Below are 17,765 nucleotides of genomic sequence, written 5' to 3' on the forward strand. Positions count from 1 at the left end.
ATGAAGGATCACAAAAATAAGATCTTGGGTTGCAACGGGGAGTGAACAAAATGGACGGTGTACATATAACTAGAGAATTCAGCAGTATGAATATTAATTTTTCAACTGACGTGATACTAAACCCAACAGTAACAATGACAGTGAAATCTGATTATAAATAGCTGAAATAAGGTCAGCCAGTATAAAAATAAGGCACACTGTAAAGTGTATAGGACCGTGATTTTTCCATTCTATAATCGAGACACACCTACCAAATTCATAACTACAACAGAGGAAACATTAGTTCATAGAATGAATAATATTTTCTCCATACTGACATACCAGACTTCCTAGTTCACACAAAAGACAGAAATACAAAGGGGTGGGGTTTGGGTGTTGACATTAAGAACACGCTCAGTTTTGTAGTTTCTGAAAATCCGTTGGAAAGTGAGTCTCAGTGCCCTGCTTTGGGTATCAGCTAAAATACATTGGCTGCCTGGAGAGGAAAGAAAGTGTGGCATACTTTTGAATGACGACAGAATTTTGTGGTTTCTGGTTAGCTCTGAATGAGCCATCAAGGATGAGTTGTTCCTTAATAACATGATCGATTATGTCATGAGAAAATATACTATGCCAGACAGACATCATCTGTGATACAAAGCAAGCATGCAATTACTGCACTGACCTGCGCTGTGAACGTGGGCTGCTTTGCCAGCTGAAGGGAGAGCTGCTAAAGTTGTCATGGAATTTAAAGGCTGACTTGCGTAAGGCTGGATCCTGATTGCAAACCTGTTCTGTTGGGTAATTTGTGCTGTAGGAAAACCTTTGAATATTTATCGGTGGTTGCAGTGTTCTGGAATTGGTAGGAGGATTCCTAGATCAACTGCTTTTCAGCTTCATTTACATTTTTGTAGGGTAGTTTGGGGCAGTATGTGTTCCAGAACAGCTAGGTGAAACTGGAGCGTGCACGGCAAAGGTTTTGTCCCTGGCAAAGGTGTTGCTACAGATTTGCTCAAGACTTTCCTCCCTAATTAAATGGGTGTCTTCCTTGACTTTGATCTTGTGAGTCATTCATCTAGAAACTACTTACATTCTGCAAGACATCCCTGAATAAGTCCCTCATTTTATTTATATCTGTGGGATGATTTAATACTAAGTTAATGATTTAGGGACCTATCTGATTCCCAGAAAAGCCAGTCAGTGACTCTCACTGTCCCCATCTAACCAACTGGCTATAATACCTACTTACATTTTAATACCGTTTACATTTCCACAAAAGAATTTATATTGCTTTCTAATATCTTGGATGCAGAGCTTTTTATAGATTACTACCCCATAAATTGTTAATCCTTACTTTGTAAGTTATCTTTCATTAGAAATGGAACAGAAAACAAAGCCACAAGTACAGACCTAAATGCTTCACATTTTGAGAGGTTCCAGGTTCAGGTACCCTGAACATAAACTTTGTTCTGTGGCTTTGGGCTCAGACTAAACAGAAAATAAGCCTATTTTCAGGTTCCAGTTTGAAAATATGGTAAATTCTTAGGAGATTAGTTGGCCTGATGGGTTTGTGACACTGGAAGAAGGTCAAAATCAGAAAAGGTAATTTCCTTCCTCTCTACTGAAAAGAAGTAAAATTGATTTGTTGCTGATATTTTAGGGAGATTTGTTTCTAGAGACAGCAGAGAAAAGTTAATTCAGCTAGAATGTCTTCCTGTTTTTCAAGACAAATCTGTCTCTTACTCTGTTACACTGCCATTGCCTTCAGCAGATGGGGAATTAGTAGCCAAGGAGTACAGGAGTTGCTAAGAAATTCTGTCCTTGACTTTAGAAATCTAATACATGGCAAATTCATTTTTGACTTGGGAACTGCTGTTTTATGCAGTCACTGGTGGAACATGCCTGCTTCAATAGGGAATCTGAAAAGAAACTTTGGGAAATTTGGAAGAGCAGCCTGTGCTGGGGTAAGCATATTTGCTCACTTTGGCTGTTCGTGTCACCGAGGCATCCGGTTCCACGGTGTGTAGTACCTGCCTCTCGGGAGTGGGTGCTAAGCTGCGATGATGAAAGCATGGCTTCTTGATGAACACATACGACAACGAAGATGATAATTAGCGCAAAGGCATGTAGTAGAGCATCTAGCTCACACTGAGGACAGTACGGAGCCATACCACCCACAAGGGATCTCTGGGATGATAGCTTAATTGAAGGGAATTGCTCAAGCATGTACCACACCTGGCAAGGAGTTAGAAACTTCTGCTTCAGGTAATGTTTTAACAAGTTGGGTTGTGGTTTTTGGTTTGGTTTTTTATGTTTGTTTGTTTGTTTGGGGTTTTTTTTTCTTTCTGGTTTTTTTTTTTTTTTTTTTTTTTTCTGTTGTCACCTGAACTGGAAGATTCTACTCCCTGCTTATTGATAGAAACATCTCAGGTGATGCACCAAACCTGTTTTTTTCCCCCTTTGTTTTGTTTTTTAAACTGGTTTCATTCATGTGCTCAGGCCTCTTCTGCACTTCAGATCCCAATTGTAACAGTGAATGGGAGGATGCAGAAGAAAGCCACCATGAAAGCACAGGTGAGAGGTGGAGTGTTCTACTTCATTCCAAAGAACAGGAATCAGATCTGGTCAGTCACGCTTTTATCACAGCTCTAATTTTTATAAAAATTATCTGTAGAAAAAAATGAGCATTCAAAGTTAGGCTCTTAAATCTAAATAATAGGGGCTGATTTATAACAAGACTCAAAAGCCCAGCACTTCCTTATCGATTGTAATTTAAAGTTAAACACAAAAAGTAGCAGTCATATCAATAACATACACCAAAGTAAAAAAGGAAAATACCCTACCCTGTCTAATGACTTCTCTTTCGAAGACACCCCTGCCTCTTTTTCTTTTCTCCAGTGAAGAACATTGCAGCACCTGTCTGGGAAAAATAGCTAATTTAAGCTATTTTGGACAAAGAGGAGAGAATCAATTCCTGTGTCAGATTTCTTCACATGCCAGTGAAGTTGGTTTAAGTATGGAATGGGCTGGAGCTTGAATATTTTGGGTGATGTGCAGTGTGGCACTCTCTGTGGCGATCTGAGAGCTCAGAGATAGGCAAAAATTTCCTCCACTGCATGCTGCAGCTGGTGAGTTACTGGTCTGGTGTGGTTTGGCTCTACAAAGGGACCTGTGGCTGAGAGACAGTTGACACCTCTTGCACCACCTTCAGTTTCTGGATAACTTCAGGATGGGACTCCCACCAGATCACTGCATGAAACATGGATCATGATGTCCAACAGAGAGGAAGAGTATTTTATGTCATTGTTGGTGGACACAAGTGAATAAAAGCTGTGGGAAGCTGGTTGTCCAAAAGAAATTGGGGGGTCTTACCAGATTCTGTGAATTGTGAAAGTAGGTGGCAACCAGCCTCCAGCATCTGGAGCAGAACTTAATGCAAGCCCTCTCTGGTTGCTGTTGACAATCCGTACCACTTCCAGACCTGATCTTGCCCTGCTGGGTGAAAAAAAGACATCCTGCTGTCATCCTGACATCATCAGAATTGAGGCTGTCTCACTCCTAATATCCTTGCGTGTGCATTTAATGAAAGGAAGCATAAGTCTGGAATTTTGTAAAAACCCCACTTACAGCACAGAAGAGCTTATAAAGGTGTCAGATAAGTACAGGTGACCTGCTAATGTCTGGATATCGGAGGGTGAATGTCTTTTCTTACCACTGCTTTAAGAAGAGACATTCAACCAATACAGTTAGCATAGACTGTATCATACACAGGCTGGTGCACAGGCTGACAGAGGTCAAGGTGATCTGAGCCTCCGGAATGTTGCTGGAGTGTTTTCCATAAGGGGAAAGACAAGAGAAAGTTTAAAGCAAATAGCCTATTGTCTCTTAGCTACTACTAGTCCAAACTGAAATCACAGGCTTGTTCCTTTATGAAAGCACACAATAGCGTTTCAGTTCAGTGACCCGGCAGACTGCTGCCCAGCAAGCTGACTCAAAGGTAGGCTGTATTCAGCCTAATCCCATGAGCCCCAACCACTTTTGGGAAAGTTAAGCACTGCTGAAAGCTTCTGGTATTGAGTAGGGAGCCTACAGCCATCCAATAAAAACCACTAAGCACAGAGGCTGAGGGGCTCTGGTTGCAGCCCCTTGTGTGTTAAAGCTGCAGTGTCTCCAAGGACAGTCCACTTGGATGTAAACAGCATTCCTCTGCTGGGGTGGCAAACGATGCCTTCCTCCCTGCTGGGCCTCAAGATGTAGCCAAAACTTGTTTACTCTGTAATTTAGAGTTCATTGTAATCTAAATAGGGATTTTTGCAATGCAAATAGGGCTGTACAGAATGTAATACATTTTATTTATCGCTACTGTTTATTATGGCTATATAACTTATCACTCATCACATAGACTGTATTGCAAAACACAATGTTTCAAACACACTTTAACTCTCAGATCATGATCAGTAAAGAGAATATATTATACTTCTAATATGCTCTTTACCCCACAGTGTTTTACAATAGCCTGCATAAACCCCATTTTGCAGAAAAGGATTCCAAGAATGAAAAAAAAACCAAAATCTTGATTCATGCGCAGAGGTCGTTTCCGATTGCATAGAGTGGGCAGACATCTGATGAGTCCTTTCATTTGATTTCCTGAAGCGCCTGCTATTAACCACAAAATTCAGTGTTAGGTGATAGTCTTCCATAATGATCTAATGCTAACATAACTAATTGCAGTTCGGCATAGCTGGAACAGTCTGCTGGACTCAGTGCTCTTTAGAGGTGTAGAAGCTAGAAATGCGATGTACAGGTTGAGGAACAGGAACGTTAATGTGAAGGAGAAAGTCTTCTCTCTCTTTGGCCTGTAGGAGGTGATCTGAGTTTGCTACTTCTATAATTTACAGCCTGTCATAAACTAATGATCGGGCTCCATAAAAAATGGAATTAAAATAGTGCCCAGTGAAGTGGGATGAAGTGGTTAATGTTTGTTACATAACATTACGTGTTGGACCTTGATCTTCTGACAACACCCACCATTCTTCAGGTGACATTGCAGATAAATGGTTCTCTTCAGCAAGGAAAACAAGTGGTAAAGTGGTAAATGCTTCAGTCATGGTCGATGGAATACCATGCCTCTTATGCAGCTCAGAGATTAGAAATCTTTTATTAGCTGATTGCAGTTGTAAGTTAATGTATTTAGACTATGTCTAAGCAGCTGGTTCTGTGAGCACTGCTAACTACCCAGCTCCTCCTGTACCCCGCTGCATAAAATTAAAATTAAAAATTCCCAGCAGTACAGCTGGGAGCAGGTAACCCTGGGGGACCTGGAGCCTCCATCCAAGGAAGCTTTCAGGACTTGGCCAGACAGAGCCAAGTCTGATCTACAGTAAATTGGCAATAGCCCCACGCTGGGAGGAAGGTAGAACTAGATGGCAGCTGTAGATTTCATCCAACCTGTCCAGCTCCTTCCAACTCCCCAACTTCAATAATACTGTGATAAGTGCTGATGCATTCTAGGTCTCACACAGCACTCGTTGCCATCGGATCTGGGCTGGGGTCTGTACCGCAGGGACTGCAAAAGCAGGAGCGTGGCAGGAGATCCTAGTGCCTCGGGCATCTGTCCTACGTCCCCGTCTAGCACAGGCACTTGGGTTCCTTCCCATCATAAAAGAGCAAGAGGATTAAGTTGTGATGTGTTTCTGGATTTTGGCCTAAAATAGAACTGAGGGCATGGCTGAAGAATATGAGTAGATTGAGGAAATGCTGCCAGTCCAGACACGGCCCAAATGCCTACAGACACTGCTGATTTTAGCTGAATGTTGTCGCAAGAAGCTGTTTTTCGGCAATACTGTCAGTGGTGGGAATGGTCACCATAAGAGAGGGTAATACTGGGGCAGACACTGAGAAATCAGTGCAGGTATTTGGCAGACTGGAATGCCTGACAGTGTTGGAATTAGCAAAACTGCTTTAGCATTTCCCCTGCTTATATCCACTCTTGTAAATAAGAATTTTGGTTTTATTTATGTAACAGCAATGAGCAAAATGTTTCATACAAAGAGAAGTTCTGTGAAATGTGCATTTCTACAATATTTTCTCTGATACCAGAAATAGTGGACTGGACGTGACATGTTCTGCTTTGGCTTACATTTAATTTGAGCAATATGATAACACGGAAACAACGTGAAAGTGGTAGCAAGTAGCCTGCATTTGAATATATTATCTTAGGTCTCACCAGCAGCAGAAGTTGCGTTTATGTAGATAGATGGTAGTATAAGAGCCACCATTACTGACTGTTCCATAATGTAAATAGTTTTTCACTCTCTGTGTATAAAAGGCAATGCTTATTGGGTTAGGAGTACTAGCAGCAGCCTGGATTTTTTTTTTTCCCTTAAATAATAAAAAAACCCAACAAGTCCAAAAATTATAGTTGCTGTGGAGTAGCTGGTGTAAGGATGGTAGCAGTAAAACTGTCATTTTTGAAAATGCCATTTGGGAACTTCCCCAATTTATTTGCTGAATGATTAGGGAGACTGTCGAAGCGTAAAAGATTTGGAGGTAAACTGTCCAACGTTCAAAGCTACGTGGCTTGTCACAAGAGCAGTTACACTGCAGCTAAATCCTTGGTGATGTAAATAGCTGTCAGCTCTCAATTAAACAGAGATCACTTCTTAACAGTGTTTTGCCCTACCTTTCAGATAAGTGAGCCTATTGTTTTCAGCGCCAGAGCTACTACCAGTGTACACAGCACTACTCATAGCATATTGCTGGTACCGGTTGTTTTCAACGCACAGAGTAGTGAATATTAACAGAAGAGAAAATGCCTAATAGTTGTACTCTAGCTGAGATGTATTGCTGTACAAGGATCAGAAAAAACGCTCCTGGCTGAAGTGCAAGCAGGGAACAGCCTGGCTCACCGCGGGCGATGGCCCGAGGGAGGTGTGCCTGCACCGGTGGTGCTGTGGTCTCTGTCTCCAGTTTACTGTCGGTCATGGTAGCGTCTAGTAGCACTTTCATGATCTCGCTTGAAATGAAGCAGATTGCCATGTCTGCTGCTCTGTCCTCTACTTTTTCCCTGCGAAGTATACTCCTGAACATATTTAATATTTGCAACCATGTCCATGCGCACAGGGCAGTCTGGATTAAAACATAAACTGAACAAGCTTTACAGTACTTTCTCCAAGAATCCAATTAAAAAAATGTGCTTTCCATCACAAAGATGCTATCAACCCAAAAATCATAGTTTATATTCCCAGGACAGATCATTAATAGTATTTCAATCAAAATTTGATTATAATAATCCTAACCTGTTTAGTACAAGCCTTGCAGAGCCTTTTATTTTTTTAGCTGGATGAAAATAATAACAATGCCATCATCAAAAAGGAAAAAAAAAAAGAAGATGCATTTGATACTAAGGTAGTTTAAACTCATTTCAGCAGAGACTGTAGACTAGGGGCAAATGTTTTCTATAAACTGCTCTTTCTGAACACCAGCATTTATGAAAGTCATATCCACTAAATCTGTGGGTCTTTCTCATGAATGTTTTATCTAATTCCAGCTTTGCTAGCACGTCAGAGGGTTGTGCTTTTGGTAGGTTTCCAGTTGTCTGGTAGAAATCCAGTTGCTTATTCGTGGGTGAAATCTGAACAAGATGGAAGATATTGCAAGGAGTGGAATTACCTTTTGGCTTTGATGAGCTGGTCTGGAACTGGAGGGAGAAGCAAGATTTTATTATATATAATTTTCCCTCTCCAGTTTTATTTATTTCCTTTTCCTCCACTCCATCCTTGCACTTTTCTCTGGGCACTTGGCAAATCCACAAGTGCTGTTAATGTTGCTCCTTGGCTGAACATTAAATGCATATTTTTGAACATGACTGCTGACTCCTCCCTATCTTGCATCTCACTGACATGCCTGGATCCTGTTGGCCCAGCGCCTGGGATTATACATGTTCTTGGAATATCCCAAGGGAAATCCCATCTAACTTCTCCTATTCACATGACCTAATGGTTGTTTGAAAGTGCCTGGGTTTGCAGCTTCTTTTTTTTAAAATCAGAATTTTGAAGTTCATGTATTATATTGGCCTTTGGAGAACTTTACTTTGACCCAAGTAGCTTCTTTTTTACCTGGGCATGAAAAACTTTACTGGAAACTATGTGATGTCCATGTAAATACTGAGATGTGGTTGCTCACTGGACATTTTCTTAAAGATAGAATACAAACAATGAAAATACACCAACCTTTAGCCTGCAATCATTATGTGCTGTACCTCTGCAACAGATGTAATGCCTTGTGCAGAGTTCAAGGCTTGCATATTTAAAGACTGAGGGAATTTCTTCCCACAGAGTTAAAAAGCAAAATGTTACTGATGTAGCTAAAGATAAGGCTATTTTTATTAATTTAAAATGTGTTGTGAATGATGTGAACATGTACAAAAAAACACATACACAAACTAAGTCAATGTAGGATATTTTTATATACCGTTGCATTCTACACCACTACTGTGTTAACCATCTTAAGCAAAAATATGCCAGACCATTTGGGCCTTAGTATAACGATGTTGTGATTTATTGCACTCTCCTTTTCCATCCTGCAGCAATTACCAGAAGAGCTGATAATGGTCTGCAATTTGTTTTCCAGAACTGGGAGTAGCTGCCAGCAAAAGCAGCTCATGGGGAAAGGCTGTGTACCTGTACTGCTCAGCCAGACCAGGGAGGACAGGTCAGGGACAATCCTCAGAGAATGCACAATGAAGTCCCAACCTGTTGAGCTGGTAGCAGCTGTTTCTTCCAAGATGGTGCAGTGGGACCCAGTAGTGCAAAAACTGACTTGGTATTAGATTGCTATTAAAAATAGGAAACCTGACTAAAATAGCGGACAATGAATCAGTCCTCTCCAGGTCACTCATATTGATTTAAGACATGTTCTTGATTCCAAGAATCAAGCGACACAGACTCTATTTTTAAGAGCTTACCACTCTAGGTATTGGTAGGGGTTCCTTATAATGGAATTTACAGTAAGCACTTGTTACAGTTACACGGAATCTTTCTAATCCATGGGGGTAGAGGTGTTTCCTGTTTTGAACTGGTTTCTTGATGACCTTGGAGTCAATGTATGGAAGCTCAACACGTTTTTCAGAACTTGATCCTGCCCAGCTGTGACAATGTTTATCAGTTGCAAAGAGGTGAGATCCTGTGAATTTCACTGCAAAGGACAGATATTCATCTTCAAATATAAGATGATTTCATATTTATTGGAAGCTTTTGGGTTTCTCTAAGTATCAACAAGGTTAGGTTAGTTCTGTTTTATAGGAAAGTGATTGCAGGCTAAAGAAAAGTAGTTTGGCAGAGGATGTGATAGCCTAGATCTTGGTAAATATGCAGAGCAGAATTTCAGCAGTTAATCAACTGTGGACATCAGCTGATAAACAAATATTTTGCAGACTGAGAAAAAACTTTTTGACTTCTCTAAGAAAAGGAAAAAGTTGGTTTATACTTTGCACTGGAGAATGAAACTGATTTTTTTTTTTAAAAGCTGCATTTGATTCAGTCTGTATTCTGTCACCTCTTCTGTCAGTTTTCCTTGTGTGTTTAGACTCCGCTCCGCCTGTGTTCAGTACCTGGTGTTTTGGATGAGCAGTCATATAAGTAACTGTGCTACTGAAACATAATAAATACTGATTATATTCTTCCACATTCATTAGGCTCAGAGTCTGAAGTTTTAGAATGGTGAAATGGGCTTCTGCTGTGCTTTATATAAATGAGAACAGTGAAATAATTTGCCTTCCTTAAAATGTACCGTATTTTTTCCTGTAAGATGGCTGGGAAGAGAGGAAGAATTCCTATCAGCATTCCCATTGGTGAAAGTCAGAACATAAGGATCTGGATCACATGCTGTAAAAGAACAAAACCCGGTCAAGACAGTGCGACAACCAGGTCATTGTAGATGCCAAGCAGAGGTAAGGATGGACTCTGCATTATTACTTCTTTCTTCTCCCTGCTTTCTTTCCCACATACATTTCAGTTTGTGAGCACTCTCTCCTGCGACCTCCAAAGTCAGTGGGGTTCCCACTAAGTTTTCAGCAAGAACAGGAATATCAATGGCTGCAGGTACTTTAAAGCACTTTCCCTTTGGCAAGAAGACATAAGTATTTTCCCACCATCCTTCTCCACATTAGCAGCAGCAGTTCTTTTTTTTAGCAGCTTCTGCTCTTAAACACTTCCGAAAGGCTATACTTCAGTCACCCTTCAGTTGAGTAACCAAAATAATCAGGTATTAATTATGGGTAAGAACAAGGTCCAAAGTGTGACTCGTAGTGCTTCGGTTCATCTAGAGTAAATAGGAGCTTATCTGTGGGGCTGCCTACGTTTTTTACTTCAGTGGTATCTGGAAAGTATAGCTCAAGATCTTAGAGGAAACTTTGAACCCACTATACTAGTTTAAACAAGTTTGTGGCCTTTGGCTTTTTAATCTTTCCCTTGGTTCACTGTTAGATTTGAGTGATTGCCAAGTAGTGTAAAAGCCTGGAAATTGGATATTAAATCGTGAAACACTTATTTACATTATTTTCCCAAGGAGGATGTTGCACATTAAACATCGCCCATCCAGCTGGGCACAGCAGAATGTTTTCCACTTTTACTTCAACTCTTTATTCTCCATGAGAATGGAGGAAACTCATTACTTTGCAAGAGTAGACACTGGAGCTGCAAAGCAATATGAAGATGACTTTAAGTAACTGTATGTCTTATTCTCATTAATAATATGGCTTTGCACTCATGTTAAACCTTTCCAGTAAAGGTATCAAAATGTTTTGCAATTTATAATTCACAAAGCAAGTATATACTTTTATCTTATTATTGTGGCTTTACAATAAGCTGTGCTTGAGGTGGGAAGAGATCATGGCATCTAAATGCCCCAACTGGCCTAACAGAGAATATTAACCATTTGTCTGTTATTTTGGTCACTGTTACATTTCTACCACCCTTTTGAGGAAACAGAGGTTTGATTAATAGTTTCATACAGGATTGTAATGTGGAAAAAAGTTCAATTCTAGATAGATATTTATTAGTACTTCTATATTTTCTATGTAAGAATAACTTGGACTTAAGAATACTTTGTATTAAAAATAACTTTTTACATTGCAAATCCAGCATGTAGGTCATTTAATGCTTTTGAAAACTCTACCTTGCATACCAACCTTTCAGTCTTTTGCTCATGTAATCCCTGTTGGTTTAAGTATTCCAGGCAGTGCTGGAATTCAGCAGTGGCTTGATATGAAACCCAGACAAACAGAAGAAATTAATAATACAAGTGGTTCTTCCCATGTATGTATGCATACATAAATAATACTTAGGATTTGTGCCTGGTAGTGCTTTTTATCTTCAGTGTATGGAGAAAGTGGGTAGTAAAACCAGACCCTGTTTATTTAAATTGATTTCCTTTTTGCCTGTTTATGTAAGTAACAAAAAGTGGTGCTTCCATTCATCCACAGATAGATGCAGTGTCAAGGGTTTCTCAAGGACTCCAGAAGTCTTAAACTTACTCCTGCGTTAAGGACAATAACATCAGTTTTTCTTTCTGAAAGATTTTAGGATCTGAAGAGAGCTGTCACTGATTCCAGTACCTTGAGTTTGGTCCCAAAGTCAGACCCTAATAATTGCCGAGTTGGCCACACAAGGAGGCCTGACATAACTTGTAACTTGGGTGTGCACACAAAATTAGAGTTCAGCAAGGAAACCTGTGTATGTCTTAAATGTGGTGGGTATCTTCATCCAGTTCAGATCAGAGTAAGTCCAGTACAATTAGGTTTTCCCACTTGATTCCTTCAGTCTGTGCTGATTTACCCCTTTTTGGTCTGACCCTTTGCTTCCGATAGGCTTGCAAAAAGCCAACTCTATTTGCAAGTCTAATAATGTGGCTGAAACTGGTAATTACTATACATACTTCTGGAAGATCTATAATATAATTAGCAGCTGCTGTGAGTTGCAAGATGACAATAAGAGAAGATTTATGTGCTTCCTTTTAACTTAAACACAGTTTACTTCTATAAATACAATTCTGAGATAAGAGGAAATGCGTATTGCATTGGCCAGTCTTCCCTGTGACACCGAGATATGTATTACCTCTTTGCTCCAATTATCCAAAATTATTGCTTTCCCTTTTTCCCTGCTTTGATTGCCTTTTAAAGTGTTCTCTACCACCCGTGCTAAAGGGGTGCAAGTATCCCTAGAGGGCACCTCTTGATTTTGGATGGAGAAGTTGTGTAAACATGTTGCCAGTGTGGCGGCTTGGTGAATCAAGCTTTCTGCCTTTACGTAACTTCTCTCGTTAAGAGTCCCACCTGCTGGTCTGAGGAAGCCTTGCTTGCTTGGGTAAGAAGATGACTGAAGCCAGTGAGCAGAACTCCAACTGTCCTGGACTGCGTGGTCCCTCACCATCACTGTGCTGCCAAAGCTTGTTGCTGGTCTGCCTCTTTCTGTCGCTGATGTTCTAGCGCAGAGGCCGTGTCCACTATATGTAAGCGGCAGCCTTAGGATGGTCATTTACCATCTCTCTAGACTTCATTAAGCGGAAAGTGGCCTAAAGTACTAGTGAATGGGCTGTGATCAGGGCCTTGCTAGACCTTGAAACTCAAGGCAGGAGCCTAGCTGACAACAAGTCCAGCTCTTTATGACCTCTCCAAAGCCCAGAGGATTTTCGGTTTTTAAAGGCCAGCTCCACCACAAGTGAGTGCACTTTCTGACACAACCTTAGCAGCAAGGTCTGTGAGAAGGCCCTTGCCAAAATTTTATCCCTTTCAGGCATAGTTTCCCCAGCAGGACCAATGACTTAAGTTCTTCTGCTGAAGTTTAGAATTGCAGAGCTCATTACAGGGGTGTAAACTCTCTTTTGAGGGTCTTCCTAGCTTTCCACCCACGTTTAATTTGATGAAGACAGATTTATTCTCTTGCCTTTCAAGCAGTCTGTGCTCAGAAGGGATTAAGATTTACATCTTCTATTGCCCCCTCAAAGAAGGTGAAGTGAACATCAAACCAGCCATGCCGCTGAAAGTATGACTGAAGGTAACAAAAACTTGTTCTCCTGAAACATCTCTGTTACTGAGCTTACTGCATGAAGAATACTTCTGTAACCTGCCAGCCTTCAGCCCAATTGTACTGATGCTGTACAGGTCACTGATTAGAAACAATACTAGTTGCACTTATGATGAACTCTTTGTTGGACCTCTAATCTCTGCATGCCTATCCTCTTTTGAAATGTGAAAGCAGACTACGTGCTGTGAAGCCCTATACATCTTGGTTAGGTAATAGCTAAAATGAAAGGAAAAGATCACAACAATCATAATGATGACGATGATGATAAAAGTAAAATGATGTAACTGGAAAATCTCTTGTGTTACCTTTGCTAGTCTGAGCAATTCAGAGAAAACCTCCCAGTTCCCAAATATTGGATAGGGAAACTCCCAGACAGCAAAACTAGAGGCATAGTTATAATTTATTTAATAATGGAGTTGCTTTTTGGGGAAAAAAGAGGAGATGCTTCAGATTTAAAACATTAAAGCTGCCTGAAGCACAGAGTGAGTGAAATCATGATAATGTGGAACTCTGGGTTTGACTCTTCAGAGGTGGAAGGGGAGTAAACACTTGCTGTTGCAGCCATTTATAAAAAAAACATCCCTAGTTTCTTCATGAATGTTTCCCAAATGCTGCAATTTTAATCCCAATTCAGAAAGAATTGTTTTTCAGAAAGGGATTAGACCTAATGAAAGCTTTTCTGCCGATGTTGATAGGGCTTTTGAAAAAAACCCAAAAGATAATAAGCTCTAACCACTGTATTTTCTGGTTTGCTCTTGTAGTAGTAATACTGCTCTCCCTAAAAACTCCAGGATGATCTGGGACCTCATCCAACTCATGCTGAAGTCTTTCCACTCAAATAGAATCCTTGGTGACAAAAATTAGAGGTGATTACTCAGTAAATATAACGCATCGTCTGTCATGGGTCTTTCAGTTTCTCTTGCATTTGTTCCAAAGCCTGGTACAGGATGCATAGGAGAACTGCACAGTGTAACAGGCCTTTTTTTTTTTTTAATTCTCTCCTTTTAATTTTGCAGATTTTTTTTTAAATATAAAAAAAGGAGCATGAAATTTATGAAAATGCAGGCCATGTCAACATAGTTCAATTTCTCAACGTGTCATCTTGTCTCAGTTCTAACTGGAAGAGCCTGAAGAAGGCCCTATGGCCAACTTGTCAGCTCTAATCTCCCCTTCTACTCTTAGCGGATATTTTATTAACACTTTTTAAGACTGTTTTTTATTTATTTTGCAGCCTACATGCTGAGGCAGCAGCCAGTTTGTTTCTCTTCATCTTTTTCTCTTGTTCTCTGCTGCTTGAGAGAGAGGTTGGCTCTTCTGCCATCAGAGTCCACAAATCACAGCAAAAGGGATTGTTGCAGTTTTCATAAATGTGGTGTTACTTGAAAATTATAGACTGCAACTGCTTATTGCAGTTCTGTGCAATGGCTGTAAATTGGGCCCTGTATCTTTCTGGTGACAGTCATTCCCGCAACAGGCCTTTTAGGAAATTGGAAGGGAAATTAAACAAGAGCAAGGGGTAGCTTTCCTTTTATCTTTGACATGCCTTTCTGAAATCCTTATCTATCATATTCAGGCAGAGATGTTAGTGAAATGGTGGTGGATTTAGATGTTGTCTGTTTCTGAAGCTGCAGACTGCTGATCCTGCATGCTCTTTGAGGCAGATCTGTTGACAGAGTCTAGATACACATGAAATTTTATGAATGATGGACCAGGTTGACATGGCACCGATGGATGTGTTATTTCTCCATATTCACTGTTCATTCATTTATAAATCAGATTTCTCAAGCCCATTTAAAAAGATTGAGCTGAAGATGCTGTGGCCATGGGTAGACAATGGTTTGCAGGGAAGGTGGACTGTGGTTAGTAAGGGAAGACTACTTGGTAACTTTTTTTTTCTGGCGCAGGAGATAAAGATAAACAAACTGAATGCTCTGTTGTCCCCTTTGTTGGCTCTCTGGACCATGGATCCAGGCATGCAGGAGTAAACAAGTCTATCTGCTTGGTTGCTCACTTCTTGCAGGATGTACATGGAAGCGAGGAGAACTGTGATTCAATGGTTGTCTTATTGACTGGCCTGATTGCCTGAGCCAGTGATAGGATGGTAGGTAGTGCGTAGAAAACTAATAAATTGTAACCCCTCCTTCCTATCCCATGTGAAGAAGGGAATTGCAGATTCAAAGTGTGTTTTTGAGACTCACTGCCTGCTGCTGGAAGTGGTGCATCTTACTCACCACTTATGTGCTGGGATGTGCCCAGTCCTAATCCAGCCCTGCAGCCCTGGCTTTCCTTCAAGTTTGGTTTGATGGGAAGGGCTCCTCACCTAACCTTACCTTTCTGTTCACCACAGAACTCGCCTGAAATGAACTCAGTGTTGACATTCATGCAGGCAAAAAGCCTCTGTCTGGAAAGGCCTTTTTATATCTGTTCTACAGAAGAAGAACACATGTTAATTCTGGCTATGGCAGATCCTCTGGGCCCACACCTCTGACACACCCAACATAAAGAGAGTTTAAGCAAGCACTTACCCTTGAGGGTGGGAGGGGATGCTCAGTTTTATCACCTTACCACACCCCAGATGCAGTCCTGGTTTCCTTCAGGCCCTCTTAGAGCAACCAGGTTCTTTCCCTGTGCGCAGCGAGTAGCCTCCGTGCTGAGGTTTGTGTCACATCGCAGCCTCTTGCTCCATGATGCCGCCTACCACAAGGGAAGTCAGGTACAACAGCACCTTCTTGCACAGGTTGGAGAGAATCAGTCAGTGCTATGAATGTATCGAACGATGGATTTAACAGCCTCTCACACAACTCAGACCAGACCACAAATCTGACCTTGAGATCCCTGTGCCTCACCAACGCTCCGGCTGTCGGCGCCGGTGGAACAGTGCCTTAGCTGAACCCGGCGTGACAAACCCTCAGACACGCCTGGTGAGAACTGGCACAGGTCTGTGGTTGTACGAACTGCTCTGCCGGGGCAAAGCCTTTCTCACTCGCCGAGCCATGTTTAAAGGGGCGTGAGCAAATTAGAACGCACAGTTAAAAGCATGGATTTCCTTATCTTTGCTATTAGTATTCATTTTGATTGTTCTGAATGATAGATCCCAAGAAACCAGATTTCTTTTTGATCTTCAATACCACTTGCTTACATTTCACTAAGCCCAAACAAGGAAAACCTATAACTCAATTTTGCTTTTGTCTGTCCCCTATTTGTTTTCATGTATGAGCACGTGCTGCAATGTTCAGGCTGTAGATGATGCCAAGGAAAACTGAAGTCCAAACGGAGAAGCTGCTTTCACTGGAATTTAGAAAAACAAATACAGAAAGCTTTCTGTTGCTCATTTTATTTCATTTTTGATAAATCTAAATTTTGGGTCAACTCAACCTGCCAGTGTTTATCTAAATACAGATGCAACAGTTGTGGGAATGAGAGCTGAACCTTAAATCAGAGGAGGAGGAGACTTTGATTAGTGTGTGGCTAGGAAGAAGGAAAGCATCTAAAGCAAGAGGATTTGAAGACCTTGCCATGTTCCCACTGAAATGAGCATAAATTTTATCAGTGCCTTTGAAGCAAGTAGATCAGATGCTAAATTAATGATTCTGCATTACTTTATAACTCTTACTCAAATCTAGTGCTTCTAGCTAACTTCCGTGTTTAGCTGAAGAGCTAACTGGAGGGGTTATTTCGAGTTGCCTTAAACCCATGTGCTGCTAAATGATTTACTGGATATCTAGATACCTATAATCCTGGAATTAGACCTACTGGGATATAAATCCCTGAAGCTCACAAGCAGTTAAATAAGGACTAAAAGGGAAAAGAAAAACCCATCTAATCCTTTCCATGCTAAGGTACATAATAGCACAAAATTGGAAAAATCTGTCTTCCACACCGAATAAAAAGTGATTACAAATGAAGGCAAGAACATTATCCAAAAATATTAGGAGCTGGAGAAGTACTATGATCAAATAGAGCAACAACAATTCCTGAAAGAAAAGGAAACTGCATAAATACCATGTATGTGTTTCAAACGGTCTGCACTGACACTAAATAGAGCTCCTTTTGTACACACTTCTATGAAAATTGTTAGCGAACCTAATTCCATACCTTTATTGAAAAGTTTCCCTTTTTTCTGCGCCAGGAGGGCATATACAAAGCTTTTATAAGGAGAGTGAAACCGCGTGCTGGATTTGCTAAGGCCTGTGAAACAACTTCTGCTTTATTGTGAGCAAGTACGGATGGGATTGCCGGAGGTGGAAGTTCAGCGGTCTGCCTCCAAAGCCTGCTGCGGGCGGGGGAAAACTGCCTAAGGACTTCAGTGGCCCAAGAGCCCGGCCCTGTTAGTGTCTTGTCGCTCCGTGTTTTCTGCTCCAGGTGGGTTGGTAACACAGTTCTCGTTTTAGACAGCCAAACTCAGGAATGAGACCCACAGTTCTGGTCACATCCTGCCAGAGGTGAACTGCCCATATACGCTTTGCAGGGGTAAATATGACTGCGTCTGAGTAACTGAGGCAGGAAAACTGATTTTGAAGGACCTCAGCTGGTTCAGTGCTGATACAAAATACTGCACAGCGCTGAAGAAATGGAGAACGAAAGTTTAACCTTATAGAATGGTCCTTTGCACAGCTGTTGCTGAACAGGGGTGAACGATGTTCATTTGATAGAGCGTGTGAGGCAGCGTGCACAGCAGTATCTCTTAGAACAAGGGCTATTGTA

General features: G+C 41.0%; 1 long non-coding RNA gene across 1 annotated transcript in view; it reads left to right on the forward strand.

Moving 5' to 3' along the window:
* The window catches only part of LOC308073068, a 126,335-nt gene that overhangs the window by 28,072 nt on the left and 80,498 nt on the right, over positions 1–17,765 (forward strand). The window contains exon 3 of the long non-coding RNA XR_013931893.1: positions 9,787–9,928. This is a non-coding gene — a long non-coding RNA (uncharacterized lncRNA). The remainder of the gene's footprint in view (positions 1–9,786; positions 9,929–17,765) is intronic.

Source organism: Falco punctatus, assembly GCF_963210335.1.
Source record: "Falco punctatus genome assembly, chromosome: 14".
NCBI classification, from domain to species: Eukaryota; Metazoa; Chordata; class Aves; order Falconiformes; family Falconidae; genus Falco; species Falco punctatus.